Genomic DNA, 17,796 nt, shown 5'->3' on the forward strand with positions numbered 1-17,796 from the left:
AATGTGGCTTTTTGACTTTTCAAAACTGTAAGTTAAGGGCTTTTTGCTTTGCTTGTTTCTCTTCTATTCTTTCATTTTTTTCAAATACTATGTAATGTTAAGGATACGTTAGTCTTATGGCTGCTGTGGTTACAGGACTTTATGCCCCTCCCTGACCTAAAAGTCTCAGAAATCCGGCTTGGCCTCCTGCCCCTCAATTTGAGAGACAGAGAAGAAGTGGGCCAACACAATGATGGCAAGTGACTCTGTTTTGGTTATTTGCCAGAATGGATGGCACTTACAGAGTCCCTGTGGCTCCGCAGAAACCAAAAGCTCACCCCTCCTTTTTTAAAAAAAATTATTTTTAAAATCGATTTTCAGACAGAGAGGAAAGAAGAGGGAAAGAGTGAGAATCATCCATGTGAGAGCCAAACATCAATCAATCAACTGCGTCCTGCATGCTTCCTACTGTGGATTGAGCCTGCAACCCGGGCATGTGCCCTGTCAGTGCATGGGACGACGCCCAACCAACTGAGCCACACCAGCCAGGGCACCTCTTTGCTTTCCTATATAATAAAAGGCCAGGGACCATAAGCATACCAACCAGAATGACCCCTCGACCAGTCGCCATGAGGTGCATTGACCACCTTTTGGTCCCTCTCCCTCCCAGCCATGAGCGGTGGCGGGCAGGGTGGCAAGCAGCAGGAAGCAGCAGCAAACTACTCGCACACGATTTCGTGTGCTGGGCCTCTAGTAGTTACATAAGAAGTATGAAGATTTAGGGAATCGTTCCAGAATTAACTATTCAGATTAGGACTCTGGGATAGTTTTCCTGAAAATAAGAGAATTGTATCCCATTCTCCTAGTAGGTGCTTTCTTTTCATTTACATAAAATTGCTTTTGTCTTAATAACTGTTCTCTTCAAACATGTCTTATTCATTCTCTATTTTTAGCCTTAGCAAAATTAGCCAGGAATCTTATTTAAAAGACAGTTTCTTAATCTACATCCCCAAGAACTTTGATTCTGACATTTTGAGTTGGGGTCCAGAGGTCTATTTTTTACAAACCCACTAGATTATTCTGGTGTAGAAAGACCACAGACCATACTGAGAGAATTAGCACTTTACCTGATTGGGTTTTACAAAAGAAATTAGACTTTTACAACTAAAAACAGGCTTTGCTTAAATCGAAGAAGTTGTGGCAGGGCAGAGAAAGACAGCAAAGTAAGGTTGAGCTAAGTGAGATAAATTAAGTTGAAAACTGATATTTCAAATTCAGAATCATGATTTACTAATGTCTTTGTTCTATATGTAGAAATGAGCCAGAAACAGGCATTTAATCAAGAGGCAAAAAGCAGTATTTGTTGTATTCCCAGAGAGAGTTAATGTGATCTTCCTATTTCCTGTGGTTTGACCCAGGTGGATCTAGGCTAGAGTATGCTTATCCTAAATCCTCATCTTTCCACAGCTTTCCAGTTTCAGAGTTATTCACAATTAAAAGTGGATTACAGTACATTCCATATTCCAAGGAAAATAAAGTTTGAGAATCTTAAATCATACAATGTTTATCTTAAATCATACGATATTTAGGGAGGGGCTATCAATTTTTCTTGATTGAAAACATGACCCCTCTTTGCTGAAGGGAAGTAGGTTTGGGGGTCATAGGTCTTTCCATTATGGTAGTTACAACTAAAGTTCTCAATAAAATATCAATTTCCTTCCAATTTTCTAATTTCAGAGGTAAAATGCAGCCTCCCAAAGTTTACGAATGGAATCTGGAAGGAGTTGGACATGAGGCAAGAATTTCGATTTCGAGATACTGTAACCTTGGAGTGTAAAGATGGATATACTCTGGAAGGCAGTCCCCGGAGCCAGTGCCAGGCAGATCACACATGGGACCCTCCTCTGGCCACATGTACTAGTACATCTGGTAAGTGCAAGAGCAGGTACAAGGAATGTAGGTCCTCCCCAATCATGCACTGTTCATTCATTCATCCGTACTGTCATCGAATGTGGTGTGATTGTTACAGCATCGAACGTGGTAGTGCTAAGGAGTGCAAGAGAAGCTCCTAATTCTTCTCCAAACGACCTTAGCAAAGACAGCCAAGCAAGCCTTGCTCTCTCCACAGTTCTCAACCCATTCATCTTTCCTTGGGGACCTCGCTGAACCTTTTTGGTTTGCATCACTCTATTGTTGCATGCATCCCACAGTAATGATTTAGTTATAGCGCGGGGCCTTAAAAGTCAAGGCCATCAGAGATAGAGCAGGCTTTCAAGAATTTCAGCATGAGTCAGGAAGCACCTTCCAAGGTGCTGAGACCAGCTGTCCTGTCTCCCTCACTGCTGTAGGCCACAGGATTCTAAACGGGTAAAACTACATCAGCAGATTTAGAAATAATTGAGCTGTATTGACAACTAGATAGAAAATTCTAAAGCCTGAACTTGTACACATCAAGGAGCTGATGAGCAAAATTAACGATGAATAACTTTCCTTAATCTAAGTTAGTGCCAGGCCTCCCTCACATATTCTTATGATTCTTATTTGTAGCAGTGATTACCAAGATTATTCAAGATGTTTTTATAGTTAATCCCTTGAATTGCTAGTTAATCTGATTTATAAATGATATTTCCAAATTATAAACTTGTAACCTCCTGAATATCAAATTATTTTCACTTTGGCAAAAAGCTATCTGGATGAATGAATGCCTTTACAGCAGTGGTTCTCAACCTTTAAAACAGTTCCTCATGTTGTGGTGACCTCCAGCCATAAAATTATTTTCGTTGCTACTTCATAACTGTAATTTTGCTACTGTTATGAATTGTAATGTAAATATGTGATATGCAGGATGTATTTTCATTGTTAAAAATTGAACATAATTAAAGCATAGTGATTAATCACAAAAACAATATGTTATTATATAAGTGTTTTCCGATGGTCTTAGGCGACCCCTGTGTAAGGGTCATTCGAACCCCAAAGGGGTCGGGACCCACAGGTTGAGAACCACTGCTTTAGAGGGTTCGAAGATGTGGCCATGAAAGACGGAAAATTCTCATAATGGAGGACTACCCTACCAGACATTAAAAGAAATATAAAGCCACAATACACAAATCACTTTAAAGTAGCACAAAACTGACTCATTTTTATAAGTGAAACAGAATAGATATTAATAAAATAAAGGTTATTATAAATAAAAGTAAAAGTATCTTACAGATGAAATATAACAGAGGTGGTAAAGATGATCAAATAACATAGGTAGATTGAAACAAATTTAGGACTTTTTATCTTACAAAAAGTACCAGATGTATTAGAGAGTTAAAGTTTTTAAAGTCAATATAAAAGCTAACGTAAATTATATTTATTTATCAAACCTCTGGAAGAAGACTTAAATTCTTTGAACTTTTTGATATGATAGAGAAAATCATTAAAGATCAACAAATTTGACTTACAGCTTATGTGCGTATTTTGGAAAGTAAGAAAGCAGTAGACAGATGAGAAATATGGGACAAATATAATGAAGAGTTAATGTTATTATCATACCAGTAGCAGTAGTGGTAGTTGTGGTGGTAAAAATTAACATATATTGATTGAGAGCTTATTTCCACTGTTCAAAGGTTAGGTAGGTAAAGAGATGCTATAAATATGTAAAAACCTACATGTATGGGAACATGTTCTGGAAGGGAATGTACCAAAGCATTTCATGGTGGTAGAATTATGTGTGATATTTTTCTTTTGTTCTGTTTTATACATTCTTTGCTGTAGTTCTATTAATTTTATGATAAAATGGTAAGTTAAAAAGAAAGGAAACAGACCACTGAGTACAGAAGATAAAATGAGATTGTCTCAGTAAAACCAATGGTTTTTTAAATTAGAACAAAATTGGACTGTGCGATGATAAAAATTAGGCTAAATTGTCATTGGCTGAGGGCTCCTGTTCAATCATGTTGAGGGCTTGACTGATGCATTTGTGACCTTTGTCTTCCTTTTAGGCCGACGTAATGCTCGCATTATTGGTAAGTTTTATAAAGGGTTTTCTGAGAAACTGCAGCACCTTTAACAGTAAGTATCCACTTATAATGAATGAAATGTAAAGAGAGAGGTCAACATATCTTACATTGCGATTTCATTTAGAAAGGAGACAGTGATAGACTCAGGCCACTGGCGAAACTGGTATCCTCACCTGCCTATAGAGTGTCCTCCATCAGAGGCTCTGCACTGTCTTTGAACCATTAAAGGTGACCAGTCCTTCATCTTATTTTATTGTAGCTGGAGAATACAACCTGGGAATATTCTTCAGGGCGGTAGTCAGGCTCACTTGCACAAATTGGAAGCCACAGAGACCACTAAGCCCGTTTCTGGGATCTGAGTATGGAAGAGGAATAGCGTTATGAGAGAGTCGGCTTCAGAGGGAATTGGCAGAGTTTGTTGCATAGAATAGCTCCTGTGCCTCACACAAGAGATGCGCAGGCCTGAGAGGTGGAACCCAGGAGTCTCAGCGCTGTGCTCACATGTTGTTGAAAGGCTGCTGCTGGACTACAGGTTACAAAACGGCTCTGCTCACTCCTTACCCTTAACCCTATAGAAGTGACAGTAACGAGCTGGATTAGACAAGGAGCAGAGGGGAGATCTTTTTGTTGTTGTTGTTAATCCTCACCGGAGGATATTTTTTCCCATTGATTTTTAAAGAGAGAGAGTTGGGGGTGGGGGAGGAGACTCACCCCAACCAGGGCAGGGATCGAACCTGCAACCCAGGTAGGTGCCCTTGACCAGGAATCAAACCCATGACCCTTTGGTACACGGGCTGAGCTCTAACCACTGAGAAATGCCAGCCAAAGGCGAAATCTTAAAGGTAAGCCTGTGTCGGTGTTTTTTAAACCAGAATTTAGTTACATTTTTAAAAAATCATTGGCAGCCTCTAGAGCAGTAGTTCTCAACCTTCTGGCCCTTTAAATACAGTTCCTCATGTTGTGACTGCAACCATAAAATTATTTTCGTTGCTACTTCATAACTGTAATGTTGCTACTGTTATGAATCGTAATGTAAATATCTGATATGCAGGATGGTCTTAGGCGACCCCTGTGAAAGGGTCATTCGACCCCCAAAAGGGTCTCGACCCACAGGTTGAGAACCTCTGCTCTAGAGAGACTAGATACGAAGATAGAGATGAAAAGCTATGGGTTGTATTTTGCATGCACTTAATTACCTTGTTTTACTGCCTAGGCATATCCTCCAGTGTGGTCATCTTTATTATACCCATCATTGTTTCCTGTTGGATGATTCTAAAGCGCAAAAAACGGTCAGTCCAGCCACGGGCTTTGCAATCACTAAGTCCTATGCTCATACTCACTCACTAGCTTTGTACCCAGGGCAAGGTACTTAGTCTCTCTAAAGTTCATTTTCCTTGCCAGAAAAATAAGATAATAGTCGTTCCTGCCTCAACACAGTGCCTTTCTTATAATGAATGTCACAAAATGTTAGCTATTGTTATTTATACATGACTATTCTTACTGATATTTAAAAGTAATTAAATACTTCTTTTACTATCAGTCCTTATGTACCTTCATGGCAACTGCTACTGTCCATACTATAGGTATTGTACAAAATACAGAACGTATATCTTCACTATGGGGGTGAAAGGAAGCCTTGTGTAAGATGGCAGCGCAAAGCCAGTTAAATGTCACAATCCTGTTGTACCAGTATTTACTAATCAATATAGCTTTGGGATAGAGAAATGTGTTGTTCTAAGGCATGGGCACTTGTCTGTAAGCGGGTTAGAGTTCCGACACAACCTATAGAATGGTTTTAGTATTATTTTCTAATCCAAGGTTTTACTCAGTTTAGAAAAGTATGACTTGGTTACATTTTTCTTTTTAGATGCCTTACAAAGATATCAGAAACCTGAGACAAATTATGCTCTAAATGTCCAAATGAAAGTTATTGATTACCTCCTTTCAAAACAAAAATGTATATAATTTAGTTATTTTTCTCATCTTTTTCTCCCCTGCCAATTAGCAGTGATACAGATGCAAAATCTAAGGAAGTCAGTATCCATTTACATCCCCAAGAAGGGAGCTGTGATCATGCGCCAAGTCTGCAGACAAGTGAGGAACATAGCAGGTACCGAACACAAATTGAAATCAAAATGCTTTCAACAACCCAAGTATCGAAATGGAAACAGGATTTAAATATGCCATTGTACCTGGTAGATCACTAATACCAAAGCCGTTGGAAAGTACTTCAGGAGCTGGATACACTGCTGCTGGTGGTGTCTTTCTTGGATAATTGTTTCCAGTGACTTGGGGTGAGGACTCCGCCGTGCTGTGCACAGGCACTGTTTTCCTAAGCATTCCTGTATTATTGTGTGTTTGTTAGCGGTGGAAGTGGAGTTCTTGGGGTGCCCTGGGGAAAAGAATTTTATTGATGATGTAAAGTTAAGGGGGTTCCCTTCCAAGATCCCATCTATGTCAGCCCCACCATGGACAAAGTCCGAGCTTACCTTCAGCAGGGCTAGAGTTAGGGATGCCAGTCACCACCCCATAGGAAAGCACAGGCCAGTCCAGCATCCACATGTGGGTCCATATGGCCATGGGCCATGCGGCTTCTAGGCCCACATGGCTATGGAGAGAGAACAGGCGAGCGCACGGGGCAGGTGCAGGCCATGAAGCGAGGGTGTCACAGCACCAGACCAGAACTGCACACGAGAGAGGGAACTCTTTGTCCTGGGATCATGTATTCCCAAATTTTCCTGAGTTTGCATTGTGTCTACCCCCCTAGTCAATCCATTGTTCCTCAAGCCAGACTGACAGGCAAGCCCCTTTTCTACATCACCCTGACTGCACTGTGTGTGCGCCCATCTCCCCGTTTGTTCAACTCCTTCCCCTGAGCATGTGCCCTGACTGGGAATCGAACAGGTAACCTCTTGGTACGTGGGAGCCATCAGAAATCTTACAAAGATATCAAAAACCTAAGACAAGTGATGTCCTAAATTTCAAAATGAAAGCTACTGACTACCTCATTTCAAAACTAAAATGTATATAATTTAGCTATTTTTCTCATCTTTTTCTCCCCTGCCAATTAGCACTAATACCTGGCTGGGCAGGGGAGACGCATTTGTTTTCTTCTATTATCAGGGGACTTCGATGGAAAAATTATGCAAAACTGATTCATAGCCAGCCATACTACCACCAAATATAAACAGACTAAATAACCAGACCATGAGGGCAATACTTGTCTTTATAAAAATTTTATTTAAAAATGTTCCAGAAGACTGCTTAAAATATCATTTGATTTACCCTATTCTTGCCAGGTTACCTGCCTAAAACACTTTGCCACCTTCCTTCCAATCTAAGTTGCATGAACCCACCTCAGAATTCACTGACCCAAGAAGCTCCCCCTAATTACTCTAGTCCAAAGTGATGTCTCTCTTTAGAACTCAAAGCACTTCCTGTCTATTCCAATTTTTAAAATAAATTATTTTCTTTCAAGGATAATATATACTCATTGAAAACAGAAAATACCCAGAAACATAAAAATAATAAAAATAACTTGTAATAACCCTCCACCCAGTGGTTAGTATTATTAAGCTACTTGGCATATTATTTTACATTTGCAAGGTTATACTTTGAGATTATGTTGATGTGATTTTGGTTTCACAAATGACAACCAATCTTCTCATTGTTAAAAACTGTATATGAATTCATCATACAGTATTCGGCTTTTCATTTCTTGTTTTTTACCTATTAACGCTATTGCATTGTTTCACTCACTCATTCATTGATTCTACAAATTTTGATTAGTCACTGATCTTTGTAACGGGACAATCAATGAGTCCGGGCTGCCTGTCACTACTTGAGCCATTTCAGCAGACAGGGTTGAGTCATATAAGAGCATTTATTCCAATAATGCCGGCAGTATGGGAGAGCAGCACGTCATCCATAAAAATCTGCTCAAGCCCCCCTCCCCCACCCCCACCGTAAGCCAGCTGCTTATATTGGGTAGATGGACAAAGATTACATGGGGAAATTGGCAAAAGGGATTAAGAAAAGGTATGTAAAATGGGCAGTTTAATGTAATGCAGGCTGGGGATTGCAAAGGCCTGGGGTTGCCTCTGGCTTCTGCAACAAGGTTGTTAACCTTTCAATGATAATAGGCAGCTCCTGGAAGTGGAGGATGGACCACATTTCCAGGTGAGCTCCCAGGTCCCACATGCAACTCCCATCCAGGTTAAAATGTGCTTTCTTTAATGAGAACAAAACAATCATGGTGAACAGAGCATGATTAATATTTCTTATCATTATAGCTGGTCCCCAATATTCTTTGTCTGCCCCTAACCTAATGAACCACACATTGTGCTTGTGTGTTTTCTCTCCCAGGCTAAATTAACTTACGTATTCATAAAGACCATCACTGTAGGGGATGTGGACACATTTGTAATACCTTAACTAATAATAATAATAAAAAAAGACCATCACTGTAAATGTCCTCAAATTTCTGAGTATAGACTTAATCAAATGAGAAGTGGTCAGTAAATATTTGAGAATCAATTTACCTAAATGTTAGTTATCCTCAACTTTTTGGAGACATTCTTTTACATCGAGGTGCATCTCACGTTGTGTTTATTAACTGTTGGCAGCTTTTTTATAAAAAGCTAGAAACTCCTTAATAAAGTAATGTCAAATTTTCATTTTTAAGATTGAAATTCTGACCACAGGTGTTCTACAGGAGAAGGTTAATCGTTTGTAGACAAGGAGTGAGCTAGAATCGGTGCCAAGCTGAAAAGCTGTGCACTCAGGTCAGGTGCAGGGTCAGAGAGGATATAGGTAATGAGGCAGACAGACTCCAAAGACACAGCCATGCATTGGAACACATGAGAATGCTCAATGATGATGCAGGTAACAGGATGTTGGGAACACTTGTGAGCTAGAAAGGGGACAATGATGAAGGGTCAGGTGGCAATAATTACTGGGAGTGCCAGGTGAGCTGAGGGGAGTCTGACCATTTGTGACAACACAGTGTTCCCGGCCTTAAGAAAGACTGGCGGAGGGAGCACTTGGACACCTTAAACTATGCAATACCTCCTTTCAATCTTGACTGTGACAAGGGCAGGAGGACAGGCTATCTGAAACTGCCCCACCGCCAAACTACCAGATTCTGTTTCCTTCCCCCTGCTGTAACCATGGTTCAGAAAGGAGACTAAAAGAAAGCTTTTGTGTGTTACAATGGACCTGTAGGTTTTCTGGAATAAGGCACTTTTTCTTTAATTGCTCAACTCTGAGGACACTTTTCCTTTTACAAAAAGAAATGGGGAATGGTCAAGTTTTTCATTCATCTCTTATCTACTAAGTGTCTCAGTTTATGCCATACTGTCTCGTGTCCTACATGGCTACCAAAACAGAGGGTGATAAACACTTCTTTTAAACGTGTAAGATATATGTAATGTCAGCATCATGATTAGCAGCATAGAAATTTGTTGACCCTGCTGTCATTTAAATAAGATTTCCTTTTATTTCAGTGTCCCTCCTTGACAACCTACTATAAAGCTGAAGAACATCTCAAATGAAAATGCTCGTTGGAAAGGAGCCGATTCATCTCACCAGAGTAAGATCTCAGACTCATAAAGTCCTTGAAGTGGCCTCACAGAGCGGCCAGCGTGTGCTCGTGGAGACGCTGGAGCTCTCCCAGTTCCCGAGGAAGCTGCCTCCTCGGAGTGTGGATGCTGTCACTCCATCTTCCTTCTTTGTGCTGAAATGAAAGAACACCCCGTCTAGCCAGGGGAAGGACTGCACTTAGGGCTTAGAAGTACCAGTCATCTCAGTTACTTAAAAGAAGAAGTTGTCACCTAGGATTTCTGTCTATAAGTTTGTCATTTGTCTTTCTTATTTTTAATTATTCATATAGGTGATCTTGAACAATGTGGGGGTTAAGTGGTGCCATCTGAATGAAAATGCTGTTTCTGATTGGCCATTTACTAAATCCTGCACGCAACATCTCAGGATGCAGAGGGGCAACTGTATAGTTATTGAAAAATATTCAAGTGTAGTTATTGAAAAATATTCACCCATGCAGTTCAGACTCTTTGTTGTTCAAGTGTTAACTGTAATATGGAATGGACTCAAAAAAGAGAATTTGGAAAATGCAGGAGGAAGATATAAAAAAACAAGTAAGTCACATGTAATTATACTACCCAGGGATAACGACTGCTAATGTTTTAATTCACTTTCTGCTAATTTTTCTTCATATATATGGGTCTTTATACACACATATGTCTTTCTTTCTTAAATACCTTCTTTTTTGTTTGTAGAGCAGAATCCATTCCTTTTAGACAGATTAGAGTAAAAGATATGTATGTTTTCACTTTCTCAAAAAAATATTTGTAATTTCTGTTTCTTAAAAAGTCATTAGATGATTATAGGAAAGATGGCTTAAGAATACTCAAGAGAAATATTTGGGGGGGAAATAAGCTTTGGATATTTCCTAAAATCTATTTAAAAAGTACTTTGTACTATGCTCTGTTTAAGAAACATACTGAATTTTAAATAAAAGTAAATTTTTTATATAAAAGTAACTAGTTTACTTTTGAATGGATTCAGCATACACTAAATTTACTAAGAAATATGACTTTTAAGAATTTATCAAACTAATAACATGTATTGACACATTCTCAACAAGTATCCCTAAAGTCTCTAAAAAATCCAAATCCTTATAGATGAAAAATTCATTTGGGGTGATATTATGGGCCATCCTAGACAATATCAGAATCTTACTGGATATTTAATAATAGATTTGTGTATGACAACTGCTAACTTCTGTGTAATTCTGGTTTTAATAGTTGTTTTTGAAGTATATTTTATATTTATATTGATAAATATCAATAGTGAACTGGACCTCAACTAGAAGTTTAATTTAAAATCATGCAAGAGAAAAAAACACATAGCAGAACCAAAAAGTCAACTGACAAAGTGGGACAATAAATTGCAACATATCACACACAAAGGGTAATGGGCTTAATTGAGAGTTAGTAATTCAAAGACCAATTCTTCCCTACCTCTCTCTGAAAGGGCAAGAGATATTTATCCAGATCTCTCTCTCCCTCTCCCTTTCCTTCTCTCTCTCTCTCTCTCACACACACACAGGTAATAGTCCACAAATATAAAAATATGCTCAATGGTTTGCTTAGCAAATTCCTATTATTTCTTGGGTTTGGGGAATAGAATCTTTTAAAAGAGGTGTAGAAATTAACTGAGAATTAGCCTTGCTTAGTATCAAAAATCCCTTCATAGAAAAAATTCTAAATTCTTTCCCCTCCTCCCCCCCACCCCCAATGGAGTAGGTTGGTGCACCATGTGATTAACAAATATCTGATGCTGTGACTTTTTAATTGTTAAAAACCCATGAGATATTTTTTAAATATTGTTTATCTCTGGGAAATAATGTATAAAATACCATATTGCCTAACTTAATTGTATTATTGAGCAATTCTGTTAACTTCTTTTTTATTTTAAATATATTTTTATTGATTTCAGAGAGGGGAAGGGAAAGGGAGAGAGTGATAGAAACATCAATGGTGAGAGAGAATCACTGATCAGTTGCCTCCTGCATGCCCCCCACTGGGTATATGCCCTGACAGGGAATCAAACCGTATCCTCCTGGTTCATGGGTGGACACTCAACCACTGAGCCATACCCGTTGGGCTTCTGTTAACTTCTTGCCTCACATTTTTCGTCGGAAAAGCAGCAGCTGAAACAATTACTCTCCAAAGCCATTTCCAATGCTAATCTAACTTTTTTTGTACACTTAGATATGAGATGTAAGTTAATTTTAAATGATAATGCTTCAATGAAATCTTGTCTCTTCCATTATAAGAAAGAAATAAAAGCTTTTAATATTGAAACTCTTGTTATGAAATATGGTTTGCAATATATCTACTTTTTAGAGCCTTCAACAACAAGAGGAAACAAAATGAAGACGTGTTCCTTCTGAGAAATGCCCTCCTTTCTGTATTTGGCTGCCTTCAAAAGGCCTGCTTGGGTGTGGCCTACCACAGCAAGGCTCTGGCTGGTAACAGCTATTGGCTGGCAGGTGCTTACCAGGTGCAGATAGAGAAGGCATCGCTCTCAGGGCCAGTCTCAGAAGCAGGGCTCATCCTCTGTTCAGCCAGCCACTCTCTCAGGTTTCCACAAACCCCTCCTGTGTCATTCACCGGGACAGTCGAAGGCCTTTTCTGAGGGCATTCACAGGGGCATTCATGCTGCTACCCCACCTCTGAAAAGCATCATGTAAATATACTAATGTAGGCGGCAAAGAATCATCTAACATTGTTTTCTTTTAAAGAAGTCGGACTCTCATAACATCCCCACATACCAACTACATCATACCACAATTCATAAAGCCCTAAAAGGGATCTGCCACACAGCTCAAAACCTGGGTATTCCTGCACATTCACCACTCTCTTCTCCTTTTCTCTTTAGCCGTTTGAAAAAGTCTTTAAGGGGAGTTAGAGGAACCACTAGTTTTTTTGTTATTAATCCTCACTGGAGAATTTTCCCATTGATTTTAGTGAGGGGGGGGGGGCGTGGGAGAGAAGGGAGATAGAGAAACATTGATGAGAGAATGCCACATCAATCAGTTGCCTCCTGTACATACCCCAACCCAAGTGGAGTGGGGAACCTGCAACCAAGGTACATGCCCTTGACTGGAATTGAACCCCCGACCCTTGGGTTGGTAGGCTGCTGCTCTAACCACGGAACCGTGCCAGCGAGGACAGAACCACTCGTTTTTACTCCCCTATTTCCTCAAAGCCTTAACTCTGTGTTGTTGTTTTTTCCTGTGAGGACCTTAGGAAGCTCACGATCAATATTCTCCTTTGAACTCAGTCACTAAAATGATCTCAATGCTAAGGGACAAACATTAGCTCCACTTCATAGGTCAGCTTGTCTGCCTGATTAAAAAAGCTTTTCATTGCAAACATTCATATCTCATTTTTTAAAGAGACAAATCCAGTTTTGTGTTTTGTGTCTAAAATGATCAAAATCAAAATCTCTCTGAATTTTTTAGCATTTGGTAAACCCATAGAGTGAAGCATTGAATGAGACATGTTAAATGCACTTGACTTCTACACCTGTTTGTTTCACTCAGTACTTAACACATATTTATTATACAGCTCCAGCAGGCCTAGGACTGTCAGGGCACGGGAGAAAAAGCAATGAAACTCTATTCCTGACTCATAGAGCTTGTCCATAAAAATAGGGAACAAGGCTTGGGACAAATCCCGAGATGAGTCAACTTGAAATAAACTGAAGCAATCTATGTGAAAATTTTAAATTATATTTAGAATGCTCTGATGAACACCAAGAGTAGAAATTTCATTGACTGAAAGCAAATTCCAGTTCTGAATCTAATCTAGTACCTGTAACTAAGAAACTCACCATATTTTCCCCCTATCTTTTGAATATTCTCACAAGAAAAAAACTACTTACTTCCAAGCCCCAAATAGATGGGAAAGGTTTTTCTCACCTTTATTGAGATATAATTGACATAGAACATAGTGTACTGGTGGTTGTAGAGAATAGATTCTCTGTTTTAATAAGTGACAACATTAAGCTACTTAACTACCAGTATGATTCTTTTACTACTGTTAGAATGAAGAGAAATGATAATTCCTCATAATTGAGTTTCCTATTCACTGTCTCCTTAATTATACCTCCTTTAATCTGTTTCATTGTGGAGTATCTAGATTTAATAACCCAAGATATTTTGGTGTTTATTTTATAATCATCTCCACATGTAGTACCTTACATGTTCGGCCAGTAATCCAAATGTTAATTATGTTGGTCTGAGAGGAAGAGGAAATTCCATGTTTGTTGAACCCAGAAGTCTTCAGTACATCTCAGATGCAGAATTGTGTAAATGTATATGAAGTTTTGCAGTTCCAGAAGAATTTCAGGTTTATATGGGGAGTTCCATTTCCTCACCAACATCTCATTCTTTAACCTGGAGCAGTACAGGTTCTATCCCCACCATTGTATGAACAAAACAACTATATATATATATATATATATATATATATATATATATATATATATAATGGTTAAGTATATATATATATATATATATATATATATATATATATATATATTACATTTATATATAAATATATATAATGGCTAAAAATGTTTTTCTTTACCTGAATCTAAATGTAACATGAGGTCAGTCAATACAGGAAACTGAAAATCACAAGGAAAATTAAATATAATTGTGGTATATTTCCAACTAATCTCTTTTTATGTGCATAAATATACTGCTTTTTTCAATAAAAGAAATACCGAAAGGTATACACTAATTTGAATTCTGCTTTTTTTCATTTATGAATATATTCTAGTTTCTCACATTGATAGTGTTTTACACTGCTTGCTACATTGAATTCCACCCCACATCGCTACCAAGCATCAATTCCTTAATACTATTACTAGACACTTAAGGTTTACATTTCTTCCAAAATTATACATACACCTTTGCTCACAGCTTTAATGATTTCTTTGGGAGAGGCTCTAAATCAGTGGTTCTCAACCTGTTGGTCGCCAACCTGTGGGTTGCGACCCCTTTGGGGTTCGAACAACGCTTTCATAGGGGTCGCCTAAGACCATCGGAAAACATATATATAATTAGATATTGTTTTTGTGATTAATCACTATGCTTTAATTATGTTCAATTTGTAACAATGAAAATGCATCCTGCATATCAGATATTTACATTATGATTCATAACAGTACCAAAATTACAGTTATGAAGTAGCAATGAAAATAATTTCATGGTTGGGGGTCACCACAACATGAGGAACTGTATTAAAGGGTCGCAGCACTAGGAAGGTTGAGAACCACTGCTCTAAATGGAACTGGTGGTTTAAAATCCATTTCCAATTTAAAAACGTTTCACATTTATAAAACTGAGGTTAAAAATTAAAGGTTTGGGGACGCTTGTTCCCTCAAAATGTTTACTCACGTTGGGTGATATTTTTCTTCTTTGGCAACAACTAATGGGAAGAAAATGTCAACTTTTGTTTTCTTTTTACTACCCATCATGTCACTGGTTTTTCCCCCTCCTTTGACTACTCACACAAGGTTAACTCACAATCCTACAAACCTACAAATAATTCTTGCTCATTCTTAATTGTCCGGGATTGAGAGATTGTTTCAGCAGGAAAGCTCTATTTTTCTACTTCATCTAACGTTCTAACCAATTCCTACCCATTCTAACTCTACTGACATTCACTGCTCCCAAGAATTTGCCACTCAATACACCCTTATTCTTACTTTTTCATGCAGGTACATTTCCTCTTCCATGAAACGAAACATTTAGTTCTGCAAGGTCATGGGCCCCGTAGAGTCGAGGCTTAATATGCTTAATGGCACAGTGTTGTTGAATATTTTTCCTTCTCAGGGGTCCGCTCAGGAGAGTAAGGGACAAGAGTCATTTACATTAGGCGTGGGGAGTGCAGAGGCCAAACCCACCCAGGGCTGTCCTTCCCCTTCCAGGCCTGCACACCACCCCTCGCCCAGACCCCTCCTTGCAGGCTGCCGATTGGCCCTGGCGCCCGCCCAGGACACGCCCACTTGTGGGGCGGCACCTGGAACTGAATCTTTGTTTTGCTACTAGTACATCCGCTAAGTTAACTCCATGAGGCACCTGCTCCTTGGCTCGCTCGGGATTCCCACTGATCACCCCGACAATGACGGCTTTTGGCGGGACGCGAACCACACCTCCCCGGCGCCCTGAGAGCCCCTTCTCCTCTTGGAGCTTCGTTGGGGTCCTTTTGGTGGCTCTAGTGCTCCAGTTGCCCACATCCTTCGGTAGGAGCCTGGAGAGGGTGTGCGCTCCGGGGCGAACTGGAGCGGGTCGGGGAGCCCCAGGCCGTCCTCAGCCGAGGGCGGGGGCGGGGGCGGGGAGGGGGAGGAGCGGGGCTTCGTTTGGTGGGTCGGGAGGAGGCTCAGGACTGGGTCAACCCGGGGTGACAGCGTGGCCGGAGATGCCCTGATCTTTCTGCGCGCGGATCTTGGAAGAGGGGGTGGGGGGGAGCCCGTAGTGCCGGTGGCGAAGGCTGCCTGGTGGTGTCTCTAAGCCGCGGCGGGCGCTGGGCGCCCCAGAGTGTCCCGGGTAAGGAAGCTGCGTCCCTGGCAAAGGCTGCAGGTGTCTGGGGCCTGGATCAATCAGGACGAGCCGCGCGGGCACGTGCTCCAGGTGCGGGCTCCCCCGAGTGCTCTGGCGCCCGAGGTTGATGCTGAGCCCTTGCTGTGCCCGTGGGGGGCGGCGCTGTGCTCCCTGGGCCGGGGGGCTCCTGGGTGAGCGGGCTGTTGTGCCCCCCTGGCGTGGGCTGGGGGTCCCGGGCGGGTGTGGCGCTGTCCGCAGTGTGTTTGGTGGAAGTGCCCAGAGCAGCGGCGCAGGGTGTGGGGCCGGGAAGCTCCCTGCTGGCTTTGTATGGGCGCCGGGAGCGCGTGTTGGGCGGGGGGCGCTGCAGGGAAGAAGGCTGGGTTCCTGGGTTCAGCGGGTTTTGGAAGGGCGCGCAGTGCTTTTTGCACTCAAATAGATTGGTTGTTGGCCACTATCCGCAGAGTTTTGTTTTGTTCCTTTTTTTGCGGTGGGCGGGGGGTGTGGTGGCGCATGGAGTCATGTTTGTGTTCCTATCAAATATAGACAGTACACTGTTCTATTACCAAATGTCTTCTTGGAATTGTTTTCTTTTTTGTTTTGTTTTTTTCCCCATCATATTGGGTCCTATATGAGGGGAGATGCAAAACCACCTAAGAAAACATTAGTAACCAACCAAGGAGAAATGACCACCCTAAGAAATGCTAATCTGCTTTTCCCCTACAGCTCAAAAATACAGCTGACAGCCCATCCACTGGGTTTATTTGGTGTTTTACTGAATGGAATATGCAATTTAAAATATATATGCCACAGAAAGCATGCTTATCGTATCAAACATACACAATGAACGGACAATAATTTTTAACACTTGGGTCTATGTCCTTCTGTCTTTATATCCTCTTGTGTTTCTATTTTTAGAATTCTATCACATATACAATTTGAACGCTGCATTCTGTCCTAAGCAGCCATCATCCTACAAATAGTTGCCTTGCACGTGCCATGTCCTGTGCTGGTCCCAAGGACACACTGATGAACAATAACAAACCATTCCTATTTTCATGATCCTTATTTCATGTTTTTTTATTGTGGGTTCACACACACACACACACACACACACACACACACACACACTGGAATATAAGCAGGGACTGTGTTTTGCCCACTGTTGGATGCAGGCAGACAGTAGGCAATCAGTAAATATTTGCTATAATGTACGGGGCGTGGCAGACACTAACCAAACCATAATACTACCCTGTTATAACCCAGGAGGGATGCTCTGGAGGGATGGAGGAGGATTCTCTGGCAGCATTTAATGAACACATGACTGGTGGAGGGTAACATGGGCAGTAGATAGACTAAGATATAAATTTACCACGTAACTCCAAAATCCTCAGAGGCTTATGGAGAGAAAGTAAATGAGGAAATGGTGATTGCAACAGCGTTAAAATGTTCCTGCCAGTGTAAGCATTCCAGGCACAATTTCTGCAGTTCATGGACCCGCCCTGGCTAGAACAATCCTGGGAGTCACCGGACCATCTATAGCTGGAAATGGAGAAGCACCCTCTGCTCCACAGCCTGATTGTGGTGGTCACATGTTAGGTTGCCAGAAAGGAAATGCTGAGACAGAGATGGTGTGCAAGACAGTTATGAGGAAGTGCTCTTAGGCTCAATATTTACAGA

The 17,796-nt window shown here is 40.7% G+C and overlaps 1 protein-coding gene across 1 annotated transcript in view; it reads left to right on the top strand.

The window, feature by feature from the left end:
* Nucleotides 1-17,796, top strand: part of CR1 (complement C3b/C4b receptor 1 (Knops blood group)) — a 147,322-nt gene that overhangs the window by 55,983 nt on the left and 73,543 nt on the right. The window lies entirely within an intron of this gene.

This window comes from Myotis myotis, unplaced genomic scaffold, assembly GCF_014108235.1.
Source record: "Myotis myotis isolate mMyoMyo1 unplaced genomic scaffold, mMyoMyo1.p scaffold_m19_p_18, whole genome shotgun sequence".
Taxonomy (NCBI): Eukaryota; Metazoa; Chordata; class Mammalia; order Chiroptera; family Vespertilionidae; genus Myotis; species Myotis myotis.